This window comes from Lactuca virosa, chromosome 1 (genome assembly GCF_052849685.1).
Source record: "Lactuca virosa cultivar CGN04683 chromosome 1, Lactuca_virosa_CGN04683_v6, whole genome shotgun sequence".
NCBI classification, from domain to species: Eukaryota; Viridiplantae; Streptophyta; class Magnoliopsida; order Asterales; family Asteraceae; genus Lactuca; species Lactuca virosa.
Genome location: NC_136426.1, coordinates 260,910,588 through 260,928,903, shown reverse-complemented (window position 1 = coordinate 260,928,903; position 18,316 = coordinate 260,910,588). Strand labels below are relative to the sequence as shown.

The window sequence follows — 18,316 nt, the reverse complement described above, 5'->3', positions numbered from 1 at the left end:
CGTACGCGAAGCGTGGGACCCACGTGACCGATCGGCTCCGTTCCAAAAATACGAAGACCATGAACCATGAAACGGAGGCCACCCGAGCATAGAAATAGCAACAAAAAAAAACAAAAAAAAACCGCACGTAAAATCTAAAAAAAAGCAAACGGACAACGAAAAAGGGGGGGTGCAACACGAGGACTTCCCAGGGGGTCACCCATCCTAGTACTACTCTCGCCCAAGCACGCTTAACTGTTGAGTTCTGATGGGATCCGGTGCATTAGTGCTGGTATGATCGCACCCGAAATACTATCCATGCTTATTGCTTTTATGTCTTAAAAGACGCAGAACCTCCTTTGTTTTCGTACGCGAGACGTGGGACCCACGTGACCGATCGGCTCCGTTCCAAAAATACGAAAACGATCAACCATGAAGCGGTGGCCACCCGAGCATAGAAATAGCAAGAAAGAAAAAAAAAAAACCGCACGTAAAATCTAAAAAAACGCAAACGGGCAACGAAAAGGGGGGGGGGTGCAACACGAGGACTTCCCAGGGGGTCACCATCCTAGTACTACTCTCGCCCAAGCACGCTTAATTGCGGAGTTCTGATGGGATGCGGTGCATTAGTGCTGGTATGATAGCACCCGAAATACTATCCATGCTTATTGCTTTTATGTCTTAAAAGACGCAGAACCTCCTTTGTTTTCGTACGCGAGGCGTGGGACCCACGTGACCGATCGGCTCCGTTCCAAAAATACGAAAACCGTCAACCATGAAGCGGAGGCCACCCGAGCATACAAATAGCAAGAAAGAAAAAAAACAAAAAAAACCGCACGTAAAATCTAAAAAAACGCAAACGGACAACGAAAAAGGGGGGGTGCAACACGAGGACTTCCCAGGGGGTCACCCATCCTCGTACTATTCTCGCCCAAGCACGCTTAACTGCGGAGTTCTGATGGGATCCGGTGCATTAGTGCTGGTATGATCGCACCCGAAATACTATCCATGCTTGTTGCTTTTATGTTTTAAAAGACGCAGAACCTCCTTTGTTTTCGTACGCGAGGCGTGGGACCCACGTGACCGATCGGCTCCGTTCCAAAAATACGAAAACCATCAACCATGAAGCGGTGGCCACCCGAGCATAGAAATAGCAAGAAAGAAAACAAAAAAAAACCGCACGTAAAATCTAAAAAAACGCAAACGGACAACGAAAAAGGGGGGGTGCAACACGAGGACTTCCCAGGGGGTCACCCATCCTAGTACTACTCTCGCCCAAGCACGCTTAACTGCGGAGTTCTGATGGGATCCGGTGCATTAGTGCTGGTATGATCGCACCCGAAATACTATCCATGCTTATTGCTTTTATGTCTTAAAAGACGCAGAACCTCCTTTGTTTTCGTACGCGAGGCGTGGAACCCACGTGACCGATCGGCTCCGTTCCAAAAATACGAAAACCATCAACCATGAAGCGGAGGCCACCCGAGCATAGAAATAGCAAGAAAGAAAAAAAAACAAAATAAAACCGCACGTAAAATCTAAAAAAACGCAAACGGACAACGAAAAAGGGGGATGCAACATGAGGACTTCCCAGGGGGTCACCCATCCTAGTACTACTCTCGCCCAAGCACGCTTAACTGCGGAGTTCTGATGGGATTCGGTGCATTAGTGCTGGTATGATCGCACCCGAAATACTATCCATGCTTATTGCTTGTATGTCTTAAAAGACGCAGAACCTCCTTTGTTTTCGTACGCGAGGCGTGGGACCCACGTGACTGATCGGCTCCGTTCCAAAAATACGAAGACCATGAACCATGAAACGGAGGCCACCCGAGCATAGAAATAGCAAGAAAAACAAAACAAAAAAAAACCGCACGTAAAATCTAAAAAAACGCAAACGGACAACGAAAAAGGGGGGGTGCAACACGAGGACTTCCCAGGGGGTCACCCATCCTAGTACTACTCTCGCCCAAGCACGCTTAACTGTGGAGTTCTGATGGGATCCGGTGCACTAGTGCTGGTATGATCACACCCGAAATACTATCCATGCTTATTGCTTTTATGTCTTAAAAGACGCAGAACCTCCTTTGTTTTCGTACGCGAGACGTGGGACCCACGTGACCGATCGGCTCCGTTCCAAAAATACAAAAACCATCAACCATGAAGCGGTGGCCACCCGAGCATAGAAATAGCAAGAAAGAAAACAAAAAAAAACCGCACGTAAAATCTAAAAAAACGCAAACGGGCAACGAAAAAGGGGGGGGGGGGTGCAACACGAGGACTTCCCAGGGGATCACCTATCCTAGTACTACTCTCGCCCAAGCACGCTTAACTGCGGAGTTCTGATGCGATCCGGTGCATTAGTGCTGGTATGCTCGCACCCGAAATACTATCCATTTTATTGCTTGTATGTCTTAAAAGACGCAGAACCTCCTTTGTTTTCGTACGCGAGGCGTGGGACCCACGTGACCGATCGGCTCCGTTCCAAAAATACGAAGACCATGAACCATGAAACGGAGGCCACCCGAGCATAGAAATAGCAAGAAAAAAAAACAAAAAAAAACCGCACGTAAAATCTAAAAAAACGCAAACGGACAACGAAAAAGGGGGGGTGCAACACGAGGACTTCCCAGGGGGTCACCCATCCTAGTACTACTCTCGCCCAAGCACGCTTAACTGTGGAGTTCTGATGGGATCCGGTGCATTAGTGCTGGTATGAACGCACCCGTAATACTATCCATGCTTATTGCTTTTATGTCTTAAAAGACGCAGAACCTCCTTTGTTTTCGTACGCGAGGCGTGGGACCGACGTGACCGATCGGCTCCGTTCCAAAAATACGAAAACCTTCAACCATGAAGCGGAGGCCACCCGAGCATAGAAATAGCAAGAAAGAAAAAAAAACCGCACGTGAAATCTAAAAAAACGCAAACGGACAACGAAAAAAGGGGGTGCAACACGAGGACTTCCCAGGGGGTCACCCATCCTAGTACTACTCTCGCCCAAGCACGCTTAACTGCGGAGTTCTGATGGGATCCGGTGCATTAGTGCTAGTATGATCGCACCCGAAATACTATCCATGCTTATTGCTTGTATGTCTTAAAAGACGCAGAACCTCCTTTGTTTTCGTACGCGAAGCGTGGGACCCACGTGACCGATCGGCTCCGTTCCAAAAATACGAAGACCATGAACCATGAAACGGAGGCCACCCGAGCATAGAAATAGCAACAAAAAAAAAAACAAAAAAAAACCGCACGTAAAATCTAAAAAAAAGCAAACGGACAACGAAAAAGGGGGGGTGCAACACGAGGACTTCCCAGGGGGTCACCCATCCTAGTACTACTCTCGCCCAAGCACGCTTAACTGTTGAGTTCTGATGGGATCCGGTGCATTAGTGCTGGTATGATCGCACCCGAAATACTATCCATGCTTATTGCTTTTATGTCTTAAAAGACGCAGAACCTCCTTTGTTTTCGTACGCGAGACGTGGGACCCACGTGACCGATCGGCTCCGTTCCAAAAATACGAAAACGATCAACCATGAAGCGGTGGCCACCCGAGCATAGAAATAGCAAGAAAGAAAAAAAAAAAACCGCACGTAAAATCTAAAAAAACGCAAACGGGCAACGAAAAAGGGGGGGGGGGGGGTGCAACACGAGGACTTCCCAGGGGGTCACCCATCCTAGTACTACTCTCGCCCAAGCACGCTTAATTGCGGAGTTCTGATGGGATCCGGTGCATTAGTGCTGGTATGATAGCACCCGAAATACTATCCATGCTTATTGCTTTTATGTCTTAAAAGACGCAGAACCTCCTTTGTTTTCGTACGCGAGGCGTGGGACCCACGTGACCGATCGGCTCCGTTCCAAAAATACGAAAACCGTCAACCATGAAGCGGAGGCCACCCGAGCATACAAATAGCAAGAAAGAAAAAAAACAAAAAAAACCGCACGTAAAATCTAAAAAAACGCAAACGGACAACGAAAAAGGGGGGGTGCAACACGAGGACTTCCCAGGGGGTCACCCATCCTCGTACTATTCTCGCCCAAGCACGCTTAACTGCGGAGTTCTGATGGGATCCGGTGCATTAGTGCTGGTATGATCGCACCCGAAATACTATCCATGCTTGTTGCTTTTATGTTTTAAAAGACGCAGAACCTCCTTTGTTTTCGTACGCGAGGCGTGGGACCCACGTGACCGATCGGCTCCGTTCCAAAAATACGAAAACCATCAACCATGAAGCGGTGGCCACCCGAGCATAGAAATAGCAAGAAAGAAAACAAAAAAAAACCGCACGTAAAATCTAAAAAAACGCAAACGGACAACGAAAAAGGGGGGGTGCAACACGAGGACTTCCCAGGGGGTCACCCATCCTAGTACTACTCTCGCCCAAGCACGCTTAACTGCGGAGTTCTGATGGGATCCGGTGCATTAGTGCTGGTATGATCGCACCCGAAATACTATCCATGCTTATTGCTTTTATGTCTTAAAAGACGCAGAACCTCCTTTGTTTTCGTACGCGAGGCGTGGAACCCACGTGACCGATCGGCTCCGTTCCAAAAATACGAAAACCATCAACCATGAAGCGGAGGCCACCCGAGCATAGAAATAGCAAGAAAGAAAAAAAAACAAAATAAAACCGCACGTAAAATCTAAAAAAACGCAAACGGACAACGAAAAAGGGGGATGCAACATGAGGACTTCCCAGGGGGGTCACCCATCCTAGTACTACTCTCGCCCAAGCACGCTTAACTGCGGAGTTCTGATGGGATCCGGTGCATTAGTGCTGGTATGATCGCACCCGAAATACTATCCATGCTTATTGCTTGTATGTCTTAAAAGACGCAGAACCTCCTTTGTTTTCGTACGCGAGGCGTGGGACCCACGTGACTGATCGGCTCCGTTCCAAAAATACGAAGACCATGAACCATGAAACGGAGGCCACCCGAGCATAGAAATAGCAAGAAAGAAAAAAAAACAAAAAAAAACCGCACGTAAAATCTAAAAAAACGCAAACGGACAACGAAAAAGGGGGGGTGCAACACGAGGACTTCCCAGGGGGTCACCCATCCTAGTACTACTCTCGCCCAAGCACGCTTAACTGTGGAGTTCTGATGGGATCCGGTGCATTAGTGCTGGTATGATCACACCCGAAATACTATCCATGCTTATTGCTTTTATGTCTTAAAAGACGCAGAACCTCCTTTGTTTTCGTACGCGAGACGTGGGACCCACGTGACCGATCGGCTCCGTTCCAAAAATACAAAAACCATCAACCATGAAGCGGTGGCCACCCGAGCATAGAAATAGCAAGAAAGAAAACAAAAAAAAACCGCACGTAAAATCTAAAAAAACGCAAACGGGCAACGAAAAAGGGGGGGGGGTGCAACACGAGGACTTCCCAGGGGATCACCTATCCTAGTACTACTCTCGCCCAAGCACGCTTAACTGCGGAGTTCTGATGCGATCCGGTGCATTAGTGCTGGTATGCTCGCACCCGAAATACTATCCATTTTATTGCTTGTATGTCTTAAAAGACGCAGAACCTCCTTTGTTTTCGTACGCGAGGCGTGGGACCCACGTGACCGATCGGCTCCGTTCCAAAAATACGAAGACCATGAACCATGAAACGGAGGCCACCCGAGCATAGAAATAGCAAGAAAAAAAAACAAAAAAAAACCGCACGTAAAATCTAAAAAAACGCAAACGGACAACGAAAAAGGGGGGGTGCAACACGAGGACTTCCCAGGGGGTCACCCATCCTAGTACTACTCTCGCCCAAGCACGCTTAACTGTGGAGTTCTGATGGGATCCGGTGCATTAGTGCTGGTATGAACGCACCCGTAATACTATCCATGCTTATTGCTTTTATGTCTTAAAAGACGCAGAACCTCCTTTGTTTTCGTACGCGAGGCGTGGGACCTACGTGACCGATCGGCTCCGTTCCAAAAATACGAAAACCTTCAACCATGAAGCGGAGGCCACCCGAGCATAGAAATAGCAAGAAAGAAAAAAAAACCGCACGTGAAATCTAAAAAAACGCAAACGGACAACGAAAAAGGGGGGGTGCAACACGAGGACTTCCCAGGGGGTCACCCATCCTAGTACTACTCTCGCCCGAGCACGCTTAACTGCGGAGTTCTGATGGGATCCGGTGCATTAGTGCTGGAATGATCGCACCCGAAATACTATCCATGCTTATTGCTTTTATGTCTTAAAAGACGCAGAACCTCCTTTGTTTTCATACGCGAGGCGTGGAACCCACGTGACCGATCGGCTCCGTTCCAAAAATACGAAAACCATCAACCATGAAGCGGAGGCCACCCGAGCATAGAAATAGCAAGAAAGAAAAAAAAACAAAAAAAAACCGCACGTAAAATCTAAAAAAACGCAAACAGACAACGAAAAAGGGGGTGCAACACGAGGACTTCCCAGGGGGTCACCCATCCTAGTACTACTCTCGCCCAAGCACGCTTAACTACGGAGTTCTGATGGGATCCGGTGCATTAGTGCTGGTATGATCGCACCCGAAATACTATCCATGCTTATTGCTTGTATGTCTTAAAAGACGCAGAACCTCCTTTGTTTTCGTACGCGAGGCGTGGGACCCACGTGACCGATCGGCTCCGTTCCAAAAATACGAAGACCATGAACCATGAAACGAAGGCCACCCGAGCATAGAAATAGCAAGAAAGAAAAAAAAACAAAAAAAAACCGCACGTAAAATCTAAAAAAACGCAAACGGACAACGATAAAGGGGGGTGCAACACGAGGACTTCCCAGGGGGTCACCTATCCTAGTACTACTCTCGCCCAAGCACGCTTAACTGCGGAGTTCTGATGGGATCCGGTGCATTAGTGCTGGTATGATCGCACCCGAAATACTATCCATGCTTATTGCTTGTATGTCTTAAAAGACGCAGAACCTCCTTTGTTTTCGTACGCGAGGCGTGGGACCCACGTGACCGATCAGCTCCGTTCCAAAAATACGAAGACCATCAACCATGAAGCGGAGGCCACCCGAGCATAGAAATAGCAAGAAAGAAAAAAAAACAAAAAAAAACCGCACGTAAAATCTAAAAAAACGCAAACAGACAACGAAAAAGGGGGTGCAACACGAGGACTTCCCAGGGGGTCACCCATCCTAGTACTACTCTCGCCCAAGCACGCTTAACTACGGAGTTCTGATGGGATCCGGTGCATTAGTGCTGGTATGATCGCACCCGAAATACTATCCATGCTTATTGCTTGTATGTCTTAAAAGACGCAGAACCTCCTTTGTTTTCGTACGCGAGGCGTGGGACCCACGTGACCGATCAGCTCCGTTCCAAAAATACGAAGACCATCAACCATGAAGCGGAGGCCACCCGAGCATAGAAATAGCAAGAAAGAAAAAAAAACAAAAAAAAACCGCACGTAAAATCTAAAAAAACGCAAACGGACAACGAAAAAGAGGGGTGCAACACGAGGACTTCCCAGGGGGTCACCCATCCTAGTACTACTCTCGCCCGAGCACGCTTAACTGCGGAGTTCTGATGGGATCCGGTGCATTAGTGCTGGAATAATCGCACCCGAAATACTATCCATGCTTATTGCTTTTATGTCTTAAAAGACGCAGAACCTCCTTTGTTTTCGTACGCGAGGCGTGGAACCCACGTGACCGATCGGCTCCGTTCCAAAAATACGAAAACCATCAACCATGAAGCGGAGGCCACCCGAGCATAGAAATAGCAAGAAAGAAAAAAAAACAAAAAAAAACCGCACGTAAAATCTAAAAAAACGCAAACAGACAACGAAAAAGGGGGTGCAACACGAGGACTTCCCAGGGGGTCACCCATCCTAGTACTACTCTCGCCCAAGCACGCTTAACTACGGAGTTCTGATGGGATCCGGTGCATTAGTGCTGGTATGATCGCACCCGAAATACTATCCATGCTTATTGCTTGTATGTCTTAAAAGACGCAGAACCTCCTTTGTTTTCGTACGCGAGGCGTGGGACCCACGTGACCGATCGGCTCCGTTCCAAAAATACGAAGACCATGAACCATGAAACGAAGGCCACCCGAGCATAGAAATAGCAAGAAAGAAAAAAAAACAAAAAAAAACCGCACGTAAAATCTAAAAAAACGCAAACGGACAACGAAAAAGGGGGGTGCAACACGAGGACTTCCCAGGGGGTCACCTATCCTAGTACTACTCTCGCCCAAGCACGCTTAACTGCGGAGTTCTGATGGGATCCGGTCCATTAGTGCTGGTATGATCGCACCCGAAATACTATCCATGCTTATTGCTTGTATGTCTTAAAAGACGCAGAACCTCCTTTGTTTTCGTACGCGAGGCGTGGGACCCACGTGACCGATCAGCTCCGTTCCAAAAATACGAAGACCATCAACCATGAAGCGGAGGCCACCCGAGCATAGAAATAGCAAGAAAGAAAAAAAAACAAAAAAAAACCGCACGTAAAATCTAAAAAAACGCAAACGGACAACGAAAAAGGGGGGTGCAACACGAGGACTTCCCATGGGGTCACCCATCCTAGTACTACTCTCGCCCAAGCACGCTTAACTGCGGAGTTCTGATGGGATCCGGTGCATTAGTGCTGGTATGATCGCACCCGAAATACTGTCCATGCTTATTGCTTGTATGTCTTAAAAGACACAGAACCTCCTTTGTTTTCGTACGCGAGGCGTGGGACCCAAGTGACCGATCGGCTCCGTTCAAAAAATACGAAGACCATGAACCATGAAACGGAGGCCACCCGAGCATAGAAATAGCAAGAAAAAAAAAACAAAAAAAAACCGTACGTAAAATCTAAAAAAACGCAAACGGACAACGAAAAAAGGGGGGTGCAACACGACTTACCAGGGGGTCACCCATCCTAGTACTACTCTCGCCCAAGCACGCTTAACTGCGGAGTTCTGATGGGATCCGGTGCATTAGTGCTGGTATGATCGCACCCGAAATACTATCCATGCTTATTGCTTGTATGTCTTAAAAGACGCAGAACCTCCTTTGTTTTCGTACGCGAGGCGTGGGACCCACGTGACCGATCGGCTCCGTTCCAAAAATACGAAGACCATGAACCATGAAACGAAGGCCACCCGAGCATAGAAATAGCAAGAAAGAAAAAAAAACAAAAAAAAACCGCACGTAAAATCTAAAAAAACGCAAACGGACAACGAAAAAGAGGGGTGCAACACGAGGACTTCCCAGGGGGTCACCCATCCTAGTACTACTCTCGCCCAAGCACGCTTAACTGCGGAGTACTGATGGGATCCGGTGCATTAGTGCTGGTATGATCGCACCCGAAATACTGTCCATGCTTATTGCTTGTATGTCTTAAAAGACACAGAACCTCCTTTGTTTTCGTACGCGAGGCGTGAGACCCACGTGACCGATCGGCTCCGTTCCAAAAATACGAAGACCATGAACCATGAAACGGAGGCCACCCGAGCATAGAAATAGCAAGAAAAAAAAAACAAAAAAAAACCGCACGTAAAATCTAAAAAAACGCAAACGGACAACAAAAAGGGGGAGTGCAACACGAGGACTTCCCAGGGGGGTCACCCATCCTAGTACTACTCTCGCCCAAGCACGCTTAACTGCGGAGTTCTGATGGGATCCGGTGCATTAGTGCTGGTATGATCGCACCCGAAATACTATCCATGCTTATTGCTTTTATGTCTTAAAAGACGCAGAACCTCCTTTGTTTTCGTACGCGAGACGTGGGACCCACGTGACCGATCGGCTCCGTTCCAAAAATACAAAAACCATCAACCATGAAGCGGTGGCCACCCGAGCATAGAAATAGCAAGAAAGAAAACAAAAAAAAACCGCACGTAAAATCTAAAAAAACGCAAACGGGCAACGAAAAGGGGGGGGGGGGTGCAACACGAGGACTTCCCAGGGGATCACCTATCCTAGTACTACTCTCGCCCAAGCACGCTTAACTGCGGAGTTCTGATGCGATCCGGTGCATTAGTGCTGGTATGCTCGCACCCGAAATACTATCCATTTTATTGCTTGTATGTCTTAAAAGACGCAGAACCTCCTTTGTTTTCGTACGCGAGGCGTGGGACCCACGTGACCGATCGGCTCCGTTCCAAAAATACGAAGACCATGAACCATGAAACGGAGGCCACCCGAGCATAGAAATAGCAAGAAAAAAAAACAAAAAAAAACCGCACGTAAAATCTAAAAAAACGCAAACGGACAACGAAAAAGGGGGGGTGCAACACGAGGACTTCCCAGGGGGTCACCCATCCTAGTACTACTCTCGCCCAAGCACGCTTAACTGTGGAGTTCTGATGGGATCCGGTGCATTAGTGCTGGTATGAACGCACCCGTAATACTATCCATGCTTATTGCTTTTATGTCTTAAAAGACGCAGAACCTCCTTTGTTTTCGTACGCGAGACGTGGGACCCACGTGACCGATCGGCTCCGTTCCAAAAATACGAAAACCATCAACCATGAAGCGGTGGCCACCCGAGCATAGAAATAGCAAGAAAGAAAACAAAAAAAACCGCACGTAAAATCTAAAAAAACGCAAACGGGCAACGAAAAAGGGGGGGTGTAACACGAGGACTTCCCAGGGGGTCACCCATACTAGTACTACTCTCGCCCAAGCACGCTTAACTGCGGAGTTCTGATGGGATCCGGTGCATTAGTGCTGGTATGATAGCACCCGAAATACTATCCATGTTTATTGCTTTTATGTCTTAAAAGACGCAGAACCTCCTTTGTTTTCGTACGCGAGGCGTGGGACCTACGTGACCGATCGGCTCCGTTCCAAAAATACGAAAACCTTCAACCATGAAGCGGAGGCCACCCGAGCATAGAAATAGCAAGAAAGAAAAAAAAACCGCACGTGAAATCTAAAAAAACGCAAACGGACAACGAAAAAGGGGGGGTGCAACACGAGGACTTCCCAGGGGGTCACCCATCCTAGTACTACTCTCGCCCGAGCACGCTTAACTGCGGAGTTCTGATGGGATCCGGTGCATTAGTGCTGGAATGATCGCACCCGAAATACTATCCATGCTTATTGCTTTTATGTCTTAAAAGACGCAGAACCTCCTTTGTTTTCGTACGCGAGGCGTGGAACCCACGTGACCGATCGGCTCCGTTCCAAAAATACGAAAACCATCAACCATGAAGCGGAGGCCACCCGAGCATAGAAATAGCAAGAAAGAAAAAAAAACAAAAAAAAACCGCACGTAAAATCTAAAAAAACGCAAACGGACAACGAAAAAGAGGGGTGCAACACGAGGACTTCCCAGGGGGTCACCCATCCTAGTACTACTCTCGCCCGAGCACGCTTAACTGCGGAGTTCTGATGGGATCCGGTGCATTAGTGCTGGAATGATCGCACCCGAAATACTATCCATGCTTATTGCTTTTATGTCTTAAAAGACGCAGAACCTCCTTTGTTTTCGTACGCGAGGCGTGGAACCCACGTGACCGATCGGCTCCGTTCCAAAAATACGAAAACCATCAACCATGAAGCGGAGGCCACCCGAGCATAGAAATAGCAAGAAAGAAAAAAAAACAAAAAAAAACCGCACGTAAAATCTAAAAAAACGCAAACAGACAACGAAAAAGGGGGTGCAACACGAGGACTTCCCAGGGGGTCACCCATCCTAGTACTACTCTCGCCCAAGCACGCTTAACTACGGAGTTCTGATGGGATCCGGTGCATTAGTGCTGGTATGATCGCACCCGAAATACTATCCATGCTTATTGCTTGTATGTCTTAAAAGACGCAGAACCTCCTTTGTTTTCGTACACGAGGCGTGGGACCCACGTGACCGATCGGCTCCGTTCCAAAAATACGAAGACCATGAACCATGAAACGAAGGCCACCCGAGCATAGAAATAGCAAGAAAGAAAAAAAAAACAAAAAAAAACCGCACGTAAAATCTAAAAAAACGCAAACGGACAACGAAAAAGGGGGGTGCAACACGAGGACTTCCCAGGGGGTCACCTATCCTAGTACTACTCTCGCCCAAGCACGCTTAACTGCGGAGTTCTGATGGGATCCGGTGCATTAGTGCTGGTATGATCGCACCCGAAATACTATCCATGCTTATTGCTTGTATGTCTTAAAAGACGCAGAACCTCCTTTGTTTTCGTACGCGAGGCGTGGGACCCACGTGACCGATCAGCTCCGTTCCAAAAATACGAAGACCATCAACCATGAAGCGGAGGCCACCCGAGCATAGAAATAGCAAGAAAGAAAAAAAAACAAAAAAAAACCGCACGTAAAATCTAAAAAAACGCAAACGGACAACGAAAAAGGGGGGTGCAACACGAGGACTTCCCATGGGGTCACCCATCCTAGTACTACTCTCGCCCAAGCACGCTTAACTGCGGAGTTCTGATGGGATCCGGTGCATTAGTGCTGGTATGATCGCACCCGAAATACTGTCCATGCTTATTGCTTGTATGTCTTAAAAGACACAGAACCTCCTTTGTTTTCGTACGCGAGGCGTGGGACCCAAGTGACCGATCGGCTCCGTTCAAAAAATACGAAGACCATGAACCATGAAACGGAGGCCACCCGAGCATAGAAATAGCAAGAAAAAAAAAACAAAAAAAAACCGTACGTAAAATCTAAAAAAACGCAAACGGACAACGAAAAAAGGGGGGTGCAACACGACTTACCAGGGGGTCACCCATCCTAGTACTACTCTCGCCCAAGCACGCTTAACTGCGGAGTTCTGATGGGATCCGGTGCATTAGTGCTGGTATGATCGCACCCGAAATACTATCCATGCTTATTGCTTGTATGTCTTAAAAGACGGAGAACCTCCTTTGTTTTCGTACGCGAGGCGTGGAACCCACGTGACCGATCGGCTCCGTTCCAAAAATACGAAAACCATCAACCATGAAGCGGAGGCCACCCGAGCATAGAAATAGCAAGAAAGAAAAAAAAAACAAAAAAAAACCGCACGTAAAATCTAAAAAAACGCAAACGGACAACGAAAAAGAGGGGTGCAACACGAGGACTTCCCAGGGGGTCACCCATCCTAGTACTACTCTCGCCCGAGCACGCTTAACTGCGGAGTTCTGATGGGATCCGGTGCATTAGTGCTGGAATGATCGCACCCGAAATACTATCCATGCTTATTGCTTTTATGTCTTAAAAGACGCAGAACCTCCTTTGTTTTCGTACGCGAGGCGTGGAACCCACGTGACCGATCGGCTCCGTTCCAAAAATACGAAAACCATCAACCATGAAGCGGAGGCCACCCGAGCATAGAAATAGCAAGAAAGAAAAAAAAACAAAAAAAAACCGCACGTAAAATCTAAAAAAACGCAAACAGACAACGAAAAAGGGGGTGCAACACGAGGACTTCCCAGGGGGTCACCCATCCTAGTACTACTCTCGCCCAAGCACGCTTAACTACGGAGTTCTGATGGGATCCGGTGCATTAGTGCTGGTATGATCGCACCCGAAATACTATCCATGCTTATTGCTTGTATGTCTTAAAAGACGCAGAACCTCCTTTGTTTTCGTACGCGAGGCGTGGGACCCACGTGACCGATCGGCTCCGTTCCAAAAATACGAAGACCATGAACCATGAAACGAAGGCCACCCGAGCATAGAAATAGCAAGAAAGAAAAAAAAACAAAAAAAAACCGCACGTAAAATCTAAAAAAACGCAAACGGACAACGAAAAAGGGGGGTGCAACACGAGGACTTCCCAGGGGGTCACCTATCCTAGTACTACTCTCGCCCAAGCACGCTTAACTGCGGAGTTCTGATGGGATCCGGTGCATTAGTGCTGGTATGATCGCACCCGAAATACTATCCATGCTTATTGCTTGTATGTCTTAAAAGACGCAGAACCTCCTTTGTTTTCGTACGCGAGGCGTGGGACCCACGTGACCGATCAGCTCCGTTCCAAAAATACGAAGACCATCAACCATGAAGCGGAGGCCACCCGAGCATAGAAATAGCAAGAAAGAAAAAAAAAACAAAAAAAAACCGCACGTAAAATCTAAAAAAACGCAAACGGACAACGAAAAAGGGGGGTGCAACACGAGGACTTCCCATGGGGTCACCCATCCTAGTACTACTCTCGCCCAAGCACGCTTAACTGCGGAGTTCTGATGGGATCCGGTGCATTAGTGCTGGTATGATCGCACCCGAAATACTGTCCATGCTTATTGCTTGTATGTCTTAAAAGACACAGAACCTCCTTTGTTTTCGTACGCGAGGCGTGGGACCCAAGTGACCGATCGGCTCCGTTCAAAAAATACGAAGACCATGAACCATGAAACGGAGGCCACCCGAGCATAGAAATAGCAAGAAAAAAAAAACAAAAAAAAACCGTACGTAAAATCTAAAAAAACGCAAACGGACAACGAAAAAAGGGGGGTGCAACACGACTTACCAGGGGGTCACCCATCCTAGTACTACTCTCGCCCAAGCACGCTTAACTGCGGAGTTCTGATGGGATCCGGTGCATTAGTGCTGGTATGATCGCACCCGAAATACTATCCATGCTTATTGCTTGTATGTCTTAAAAGACGCAGAACCTCCTTTGTTTTCGTACGCGAGGCGTGGGACCCACGTGACCGATCGGCTCCGTTCCAAAAATACGAAGACCATGAACCATGAAACGAAGGCCACCCGAGCATAGAAATAGCAAGAAAGAAAAAAAAACAAAAAAAAACCGCACGTAAAATCTAAAAAAACGCAAACGGACAACGAAAAAGAGGGGTGCAACACGAGGACTTCCCAGGGGGTCACCCATCCTAGTACTACTCTCGCCCAAGCACGCTTAACTGCGGAGTTCTGATGGGATCCGGTGCATTAGTGCTGGTATGATCGCACCCGAAATACTATCCATGCTTATTGCTTGTATGTCTTAAAAGACGGAGAACCTCCTTTGTTTTCGTACGCGAGGCGTGGAACCCACGTGACCGATCGGCTCCGTTCCAAAAATACGAAAACCATCAACCATGAAGCGGAGGCCACCCGAGCATAGAAATAGCAAGAAAGAAAAAAAAAACAAAAAAAAACCGCACGTAAAATCTAAAAAAACGCAAACGGACAACGAAAAAGAGGGGTGCAACACGAGGACTTCCCAGGGGGTCACCCATCCTAGTACTACTCTCGCCCGAGCACGCTTAACTGCAGAGTTCTGATGGGATCCGGTGCATTAGTGCTGGAATGATCGCACCCGAAATACTATCCATGCTTATTGCTTTTATGTCTTAAAAGACGCAGAACCTCCTTTGTTTTCGTACGCGAGGCGTGGAACCCACGTGACCGATCGGCTCCGTTCCAAAAATACGAAAACCATCAACCATGAAGCGGAGGCCACCCGAGCATAGAAATAGCAAGAAAGAAAAAAAAACAAAAAAAAACCGCACGTAAAATCTAAAAAAACGCAAACAGACAACGAAAAAGGGGGTGCAACACGAGGACTTCCCAGGGGGTCACCCATCCTAGTACTACTCTCGCCCAAGCACGCTTAACTACGGAGTTCTGATGGGATCCGGTGCATTAGTGCTGGTATGATCGCACCCGAAATACTATCCATGCTTATTGCTTGTATGTCTTAAAAGACGCAGAACCTCCTTTGTTTTCGTACGCGAGGCGTGGGACCCACGTGACCGATCGGCTCCGTTCCAAAAATACGAAGACCATGAACCATGAAACGAAGGCCACCCGAGCATAGAAATAGCAAGAAAGAAAAAAAAACAAAAAAAAACCGCACGTAAAATCTAAAAAAACGCAAACGGACAACGAAAAAGGGGGGTGCAACACGAGGACTTCCCAGGGGGTCACCTATCCTAGTACTACTCTCGCCCAAGCACGCTTAACTGCGGAGTTCTGATGGGATCCGGTGCATTAGTGCTGGTATGATCGCACCCGAAATACTATCCATGCTTATTGCTTGTATGTCTTAAAAGACGCAGAACCTCCTTTGTTTTCGTACGCGAGGCGTGGGACCCACGTGACCGATCAGCTCCGTTCCAAAAATACGAAGACCATCAACCATGAAGCGGAGGCCACCCGAGCATAGAAATAGCAAGAAAGAAAAAAAAAACAAAAAAAAACCGCACGTAAAATCTAAAAAAACGCAAACGGACAACGAAAAAGGGGGGTGCAACACGAGGACTTCCCATGGGGTCACCCATCCTAGTACTACTCTCGCCCAAGCACGCTTAACTGCGGAGTTCTGATGGGATCCGGTGCATTAGTGCTGGTATGATCGCACCCGAAATACTGTCCATGCTTATTGCTTGTATGTCTTAAAAGACACAGAACCTCCTTTGTTTTCGTACGCGAGGCGTGGGACCCAAGTGACCGATCGGCTCCGTTCAAAAAATACGAAGACCATGAACCATGAAACGGAGGCCACCCGAGCATAGAAATAGCAAGAAAAAAAAAACAAAAAAAAACCGTACGTAAAATCTAAAAAAACGCAAACGGACAACGAAAAAAGGGGGGTGCAACACGACTTACCAGGGGGTCACCCATCCTAGTACTACTCTCGCCCAAGCACGCTTAACTGCGGAGTTCTGATGGGATCCGGTGCATTAGTGCTGGTATGATCGCACCCGAAATACTATCCATGCTTATTGCTTGTATGTCTTAAAAGACGCAGAACCTCCTTTGTTTTCGTACGCGAGGCGTGGGACCCACGTGACCGATCGGCTCCGTTCCAAAAATACGAAGACCATGAACCATGAAACGAAGGCCACCCGAGCATAGAAATAGCAAGAAAGAAAAAAAAACAAAAAAAAACCGCACGTAAAATCTAAAAAAACGCAAACGGACAACGAAAAAGAGGGGTGCAACACGAGGACTTCCCAGGGGGTCACCCATCCTAGTACTACTCTCGCCCAAGCACGCTTAACTGCGGAGTACTGATGGGATCCGGTGCATTAGTGCTGGTATGATCGCACCCGAAATACTGTCCATGCTTATTGCTTGTATGTCTTAAAAGACACAGAACCTCCTTTGTTTTCGTACGCGAGGCGTGGGACCCACGTGACCGATCGGCTCCGTTCCAAAAATACGAAGACCATGAACCATGAAACGGAGGCCACCCGAGCATAGAAATAGCAAGAAAAAAAAACAAAAAAAAACCGCACGTAAAATCTAAAAAAACGCAAACGGACAACAAAAAGGGGGAGTGCAACACGAGGACTTCCCAGGGGGGTCACCCATCCTAGTACTACTCTCGCCCAAGCACGCTTAACTGCGGAGTTCTGATGGGATCCGGTGCATTAGTGCTGGTATGATCGCACCCGAAATACTATCCATGCTTATTGCTTTTATGTCTTAAAAGACGCAGAACCTCCTTTGTTTTCGTACGCGAGACGTGGGACCCACGTGACCGATCGGCTCCGTTCCAAAAATACAAAAACCATCAACCATGAAGCGGTGGCCACCCGAGCATAGAAATAGCAAGAAAGAAAACAAAAAAAACCGCACGTAAAATCTAAAAAAACGCAAACGGGCAACGAAAAAGGGGGGGGGGGGTGCAACACGAGGACTTCCCAGGAGATCACCTATCCTAGTACTACTCTCGCCCAAGCACGCTTAACTGCGGAGTTCTGATGCGATCCGGTGCATTAGTGCTGGTATGCTCGCACCCGAAATACTATCCATTTTATTGCTTGTATGTCTTAAAAGACGCAGAACCTCCTTTGTTTTCGTACGCGAGGCGTGGGACCCACGTGACCGATCGGCTCCGTTCCAAAAATACGAAGACCATGAACCATGAAACGGAGGCCACCCGAGCATAGAAATAGCAAGAAAAAAAAACAAAAAAAAACCGCACGTAAAATCTAAAAAAACGCAAACGGACAACGAAAAAGGGGGGGTGCAACACGAGGACTTCCCAGGGGGTCACCCATCCTAGTACTACTCTCGCCCAAGCACGCTTAACTGTGGAGTTCTGATGGGATCCGGTGCATTAGTGCTGGTATGAACGCACCCGTAATACTATCCATGCTTATTGCTTTTATGTCTTAAAAGACGCAGAACCTCCTTTGTTTTCGTACGCGAGACGTGGGACCCACGTGACCGATCGGCTCCGTTCCAAAAATACGAAAACCATCAACCATGAAGCGGTGGCCACCCGAGCATAGAAATAGCAAGAAAGAAAACAAAAAAAACCGCACGTAAAATCTAAAAAAACGCAAACGGGCAACGAAAAAGGGGGGGTGTAACACGAGGACTTCCCAGGGGGTCACCCATACTAGTACTACTCTCGCCCAAGCACGCTTAACTGCGGAGTTCTGATGGGATCCGGTGCATTAGTGCTGGTATGATAGCACCCGAAATACTATCCATGTTTATTGCTTTTATG

The 18,316-nt window shown here is 47.6% G+C and overlaps 53 non-coding genes across 53 annotated transcripts; all 53 read right to left on the bottom strand.

Moving 5' to 3' along the window:
• Window positions 1-166: 166 nt before the first annotated feature.
• LOC145146609 (5S ribosomal RNA) lies at window positions 167-285 on the bottom strand. Its single transcript, XR_013727545.1, has one exon. It is a non-coding gene; the product is annotated as a 5S ribosomal RNA (ribosomal RNA).
• A 225-nt stretch (window positions 286-510) lies between these two features.
• LOC145151019 (5S ribosomal RNA) lies at window positions 511-628 on the bottom strand. The gene has a single exon (XR_013731817.1). It is a non-coding gene; the product is annotated as a 5S ribosomal RNA (ribosomal RNA).
• Window positions 629-856: 228 nt separating this feature from the next.
• LOC145143801 (5S ribosomal RNA) lies at window positions 857-975 on the bottom strand. Its single transcript, XR_013724836.1, has one exon. It is a non-coding gene; the product is annotated as a 5S ribosomal RNA (ribosomal RNA).
• A 225-nt stretch (window positions 976-1,200) lies between these two features.
• LOC145146435 (5S ribosomal RNA) lies at window positions 1,201-1,319 on the bottom strand. Its single transcript, XR_013727380.1, has one exon. It is a non-coding gene; the product is annotated as a 5S ribosomal RNA (ribosomal RNA).
• A 229-nt stretch (window positions 1,320-1,548) lies between these two features.
• On the bottom strand, window positions 1,549-1,667 carry LOC145148903 (5S ribosomal RNA). The gene has a single exon (XR_013729767.1). It is a non-coding gene; the product is annotated as a 5S ribosomal RNA (ribosomal RNA).
• Window positions 1,668-1,894: 227 nt separating this feature from the next.
• Window positions 1,895-2,013, bottom strand: LOC145145749 (5S ribosomal RNA). The gene has a single exon (XR_013726708.1). It is a non-coding gene; the product is annotated as a 5S ribosomal RNA (ribosomal RNA).
• Window positions 2,014-2,243: 230 nt separating this feature from the next.
• On the bottom strand, window positions 2,244-2,362 carry LOC145149719 (5S ribosomal RNA). Its single transcript, XR_013730570.1, has one exon. It is a non-coding gene; the product is annotated as a 5S ribosomal RNA (ribosomal RNA).
• A 225-nt stretch (window positions 2,363-2,587) lies between these two features.
• LOC145144351 (5S ribosomal RNA) lies at window positions 2,588-2,706 on the bottom strand. Its single transcript, XR_013725361.1, has one exon. It is a non-coding gene; the product is annotated as a 5S ribosomal RNA (ribosomal RNA).
• A 219-nt stretch (window positions 2,707-2,925) lies between these two features.
• Window positions 2,926-3,044, bottom strand: LOC145154937 (5S ribosomal RNA). Its single transcript, XR_013735405.1, has one exon. It is a non-coding gene; the product is annotated as a 5S ribosomal RNA (ribosomal RNA).
• Window positions 3,045-3,272: 228 nt separating this feature from the next.
• LOC145146608 (5S ribosomal RNA) lies at window positions 3,273-3,391 on the bottom strand. The gene has a single exon (XR_013727544.1). It is a non-coding gene; the product is annotated as a 5S ribosomal RNA (ribosomal RNA).
• Window positions 3,392-3,621: 230 nt separating this feature from the next.
• On the bottom strand, window positions 3,622-3,740 carry LOC145146428 (5S ribosomal RNA). The gene has a single exon (XR_013727373.1). It is a non-coding gene; the product is annotated as a 5S ribosomal RNA (ribosomal RNA).
• A 228-nt stretch (window positions 3,741-3,968) lies between these two features.
• Window positions 3,969-4,087, bottom strand: LOC145143800 (5S ribosomal RNA). Its single transcript, XR_013724835.1, has one exon. It is a non-coding gene; the product is annotated as a 5S ribosomal RNA (ribosomal RNA).
• Window positions 4,088-4,312: 225 nt separating this feature from the next.
• Window positions 4,313-4,431, bottom strand: LOC145146319 (5S ribosomal RNA). The gene has a single exon (XR_013727269.1). It is a non-coding gene; the product is annotated as a 5S ribosomal RNA (ribosomal RNA).
• Window positions 4,432-4,660: 229 nt separating this feature from the next.
• LOC145148930 (5S ribosomal RNA) lies at window positions 4,661-4,780 on the bottom strand. Its single transcript, XR_013729793.1, has one exon. It is a non-coding gene; the product is annotated as a 5S ribosomal RNA (ribosomal RNA).
• A 230-nt stretch (window positions 4,781-5,010) lies between these two features.
• LOC145140773 (5S ribosomal RNA) lies at window positions 5,011-5,129 on the bottom strand. The gene has a single exon (XR_013722280.1). It is a non-coding gene; the product is annotated as a 5S ribosomal RNA (ribosomal RNA).
• A 228-nt stretch (window positions 5,130-5,357) lies between these two features.
• On the bottom strand, window positions 5,358-5,476 carry LOC145149718 (5S ribosomal RNA). Its single transcript, XR_013730569.1, has one exon. It is a non-coding gene; the product is annotated as a 5S ribosomal RNA (ribosomal RNA).
• A 225-nt stretch (window positions 5,477-5,701) lies between these two features.
• LOC145144350 (5S ribosomal RNA) lies at window positions 5,702-5,820 on the bottom strand. The gene has a single exon (XR_013725360.1). It is a non-coding gene; the product is annotated as a 5S ribosomal RNA (ribosomal RNA).
• Window positions 5,821-6,040: 220 nt separating this feature from the next.
• LOC145134539 (5S ribosomal RNA) lies at window positions 6,041-6,159 on the bottom strand. Its single transcript, XR_013719207.1, has one exon. It is a non-coding gene; the product is annotated as a 5S ribosomal RNA (ribosomal RNA).
• Window positions 6,160-6,387: 228 nt separating this feature from the next.
• Window positions 6,388-6,506, bottom strand: LOC145152395 (5S ribosomal RNA). The gene has a single exon (XR_013732915.1). It is a non-coding gene; the product is annotated as a 5S ribosomal RNA (ribosomal RNA).
• Window positions 6,507-6,735: 229 nt separating this feature from the next.
• On the bottom strand, window positions 6,736-6,854 carry LOC145137697 (5S ribosomal RNA). The gene has a single exon (XR_013721193.1). It is a non-coding gene; the product is annotated as a 5S ribosomal RNA (ribosomal RNA).
• A 228-nt stretch (window positions 6,855-7,082) lies between these two features.
• On the bottom strand, window positions 7,083-7,201 carry LOC145152394 (5S ribosomal RNA). The gene has a single exon (XR_013732914.1). It is a non-coding gene; the product is annotated as a 5S ribosomal RNA (ribosomal RNA).
• Window positions 7,202-7,430: 229 nt separating this feature from the next.
• LOC145144021 (5S ribosomal RNA) lies at window positions 7,431-7,549 on the bottom strand. Its single transcript, XR_013725042.1, has one exon. It is a non-coding gene; the product is annotated as a 5S ribosomal RNA (ribosomal RNA).
• A 228-nt stretch (window positions 7,550-7,777) lies between these two features.
• Window positions 7,778-7,896, bottom strand: LOC145152393 (5S ribosomal RNA). Its single transcript, XR_013732913.1, has one exon. It is a non-coding gene; the product is annotated as a 5S ribosomal RNA (ribosomal RNA).
• Window positions 7,897-8,125: 229 nt separating this feature from the next.
• Window positions 8,126-8,244, bottom strand: LOC145147614 (5S ribosomal RNA). The gene has a single exon (XR_013728512.1). It is a non-coding gene; the product is annotated as a 5S ribosomal RNA (ribosomal RNA).
• Window positions 8,245-8,473: 229 nt separating this feature from the next.
• Window positions 8,474-8,592, bottom strand: LOC145152692 (5S ribosomal RNA). The gene has a single exon (XR_013733218.1). It is a non-coding gene; the product is annotated as a 5S ribosomal RNA (ribosomal RNA).
• Window positions 8,593-8,819: 227 nt separating this feature from the next.
• Window positions 8,820-8,935, bottom strand: LOC145150509 (5S ribosomal RNA). The gene has a single exon (XR_013731331.1). It is a non-coding gene; the product is annotated as a 5S ribosomal RNA (ribosomal RNA).
• Window positions 8,936-9,164: 229 nt separating this feature from the next.
• LOC145135536 (5S ribosomal RNA) lies at window positions 9,165-9,283 on the bottom strand. Its single transcript, XR_013719877.1, has one exon. It is a non-coding gene; the product is annotated as a 5S ribosomal RNA (ribosomal RNA).
• A 226-nt stretch (window positions 9,284-9,509) lies between these two features.
• On the bottom strand, window positions 9,510-9,629 carry LOC145144839 (5S ribosomal RNA). The gene has a single exon (XR_013725841.1). It is a non-coding gene; the product is annotated as a 5S ribosomal RNA (ribosomal RNA).
• Window positions 9,630-9,858: 229 nt separating this feature from the next.
• Window positions 9,859-9,977, bottom strand: LOC145149717 (5S ribosomal RNA). Its single transcript, XR_013730568.1, has one exon. It is a non-coding gene; the product is annotated as a 5S ribosomal RNA (ribosomal RNA).
• Window positions 9,978-10,202: 225 nt separating this feature from the next.
• On the bottom strand, window positions 10,203-10,321 carry LOC145144348 (5S ribosomal RNA). The gene has a single exon (XR_013725359.1). It is a non-coding gene; the product is annotated as a 5S ribosomal RNA (ribosomal RNA).
• A 224-nt stretch (window positions 10,322-10,545) lies between these two features.
• LOC145147994 (5S ribosomal RNA) lies at window positions 10,546-10,664 on the bottom strand. Its single transcript, XR_013728891.1, has one exon. It is a non-coding gene; the product is annotated as a 5S ribosomal RNA (ribosomal RNA).
• Window positions 10,665-10,884: 220 nt separating this feature from the next.
• Window positions 10,885-11,003, bottom strand: LOC145134532 (5S ribosomal RNA). The gene has a single exon (XR_013719205.1). It is a non-coding gene; the product is annotated as a 5S ribosomal RNA (ribosomal RNA).
• Window positions 11,004-11,232: 229 nt separating this feature from the next.
• On the bottom strand, window positions 11,233-11,351 carry LOC145134521 (5S ribosomal RNA). The gene has a single exon (XR_013719195.1). It is a non-coding gene; the product is annotated as a 5S ribosomal RNA (ribosomal RNA).
• Window positions 11,352-11,579: 228 nt separating this feature from the next.
• LOC145152392 (5S ribosomal RNA) lies at window positions 11,580-11,698 on the bottom strand. The gene has a single exon (XR_013732912.1). It is a non-coding gene; the product is annotated as a 5S ribosomal RNA (ribosomal RNA).
• A 230-nt stretch (window positions 11,699-11,928) lies between these two features.
• On the bottom strand, window positions 11,929-12,047 carry LOC145137685 (5S ribosomal RNA). Its single transcript, XR_013721190.1, has one exon. It is a non-coding gene; the product is annotated as a 5S ribosomal RNA (ribosomal RNA).
• Window positions 12,048-12,276: 229 nt separating this feature from the next.
• On the bottom strand, window positions 12,277-12,395 carry LOC145152691 (5S ribosomal RNA). The gene has a single exon (XR_013733217.1). It is a non-coding gene; the product is annotated as a 5S ribosomal RNA (ribosomal RNA).
• A 227-nt stretch (window positions 12,396-12,622) lies between these two features.
• Window positions 12,623-12,738, bottom strand: LOC145150508 (5S ribosomal RNA). The gene has a single exon (XR_013731330.1). It is a non-coding gene; the product is annotated as a 5S ribosomal RNA (ribosomal RNA).
• Window positions 12,739-12,968: 230 nt separating this feature from the next.
• On the bottom strand, window positions 12,969-13,087 carry LOC145134515 (5S ribosomal RNA). Its single transcript, XR_013719192.1, has one exon. It is a non-coding gene; the product is annotated as a 5S ribosomal RNA (ribosomal RNA).
• Window positions 13,088-13,315: 228 nt separating this feature from the next.
• LOC145152391 (5S ribosomal RNA) lies at window positions 13,316-13,434 on the bottom strand. Its single transcript, XR_013732911.1, has one exon. It is a non-coding gene; the product is annotated as a 5S ribosomal RNA (ribosomal RNA).
• A 229-nt stretch (window positions 13,435-13,663) lies between these two features.
• LOC145137682 (5S ribosomal RNA) lies at window positions 13,664-13,782 on the bottom strand. The gene has a single exon (XR_013721184.1). It is a non-coding gene; the product is annotated as a 5S ribosomal RNA (ribosomal RNA).
• A 230-nt stretch (window positions 13,783-14,012) lies between these two features.
• Window positions 14,013-14,131, bottom strand: LOC145152690 (5S ribosomal RNA). Its single transcript, XR_013733216.1, has one exon. It is a non-coding gene; the product is annotated as a 5S ribosomal RNA (ribosomal RNA).
• Window positions 14,132-14,358: 227 nt separating this feature from the next.
• On the bottom strand, window positions 14,359-14,474 carry LOC145150507 (5S ribosomal RNA). Its single transcript, XR_013731329.1, has one exon. It is a non-coding gene; the product is annotated as a 5S ribosomal RNA (ribosomal RNA).
• A 229-nt stretch (window positions 14,475-14,703) lies between these two features.
• Window positions 14,704-14,822, bottom strand: LOC145146203 (5S ribosomal RNA). The gene has a single exon (XR_013727148.1). It is a non-coding gene; the product is annotated as a 5S ribosomal RNA (ribosomal RNA).
• Window positions 14,823-15,052: 230 nt separating this feature from the next.
• Window positions 15,053-15,171, bottom strand: LOC145145275 (5S ribosomal RNA). Its single transcript, XR_013726256.1, has one exon. It is a non-coding gene; the product is annotated as a 5S ribosomal RNA (ribosomal RNA).
• A 228-nt stretch (window positions 15,172-15,399) lies between these two features.
• Window positions 15,400-15,518, bottom strand: LOC145152390 (5S ribosomal RNA). Its single transcript, XR_013732910.1, has one exon. It is a non-coding gene; the product is annotated as a 5S ribosomal RNA (ribosomal RNA).
• Window positions 15,519-15,747: 229 nt separating this feature from the next.
• Window positions 15,748-15,866, bottom strand: LOC145137676 (5S ribosomal RNA). Its single transcript, XR_013721170.1, has one exon. It is a non-coding gene; the product is annotated as a 5S ribosomal RNA (ribosomal RNA).
• Window positions 15,867-16,096: 230 nt separating this feature from the next.
• Window positions 16,097-16,215, bottom strand: LOC145152689 (5S ribosomal RNA). The gene has a single exon (XR_013733215.1). It is a non-coding gene; the product is annotated as a 5S ribosomal RNA (ribosomal RNA).
• Window positions 16,216-16,442: 227 nt separating this feature from the next.
• Window positions 16,443-16,558, bottom strand: LOC145150505 (5S ribosomal RNA). Its single transcript, XR_013731327.1, has one exon. It is a non-coding gene; the product is annotated as a 5S ribosomal RNA (ribosomal RNA).
• Window positions 16,559-16,787: 229 nt separating this feature from the next.
• LOC145135529 (5S ribosomal RNA) lies at window positions 16,788-16,906 on the bottom strand. The gene has a single exon (XR_013719876.1). It is a non-coding gene; the product is annotated as a 5S ribosomal RNA (ribosomal RNA).
• A 225-nt stretch (window positions 16,907-17,131) lies between these two features.
• On the bottom strand, window positions 17,132-17,251 carry LOC145144838 (5S ribosomal RNA). The gene has a single exon (XR_013725840.1). It is a non-coding gene; the product is annotated as a 5S ribosomal RNA (ribosomal RNA).
• Window positions 17,252-17,480: 229 nt separating this feature from the next.
• Window positions 17,481-17,599, bottom strand: LOC145149473 (5S ribosomal RNA). The gene has a single exon (XR_013730338.1). It is a non-coding gene; the product is annotated as a 5S ribosomal RNA (ribosomal RNA).
• Window positions 17,600-17,824: 225 nt separating this feature from the next.
• On the bottom strand, window positions 17,825-17,943 carry LOC145144347 (5S ribosomal RNA). Its single transcript, XR_013725358.1, has one exon. It is a non-coding gene; the product is annotated as a 5S ribosomal RNA (ribosomal RNA).
• Window positions 17,944-18,167: 224 nt separating this feature from the next.
• LOC145147992 (5S ribosomal RNA) lies at window positions 18,168-18,286 on the bottom strand. The gene has a single exon (XR_013728889.1). It is a non-coding gene; the product is annotated as a 5S ribosomal RNA (ribosomal RNA).
• Between the last annotated feature and the right edge of the window lie 30 nt (window positions 18,287-18,316).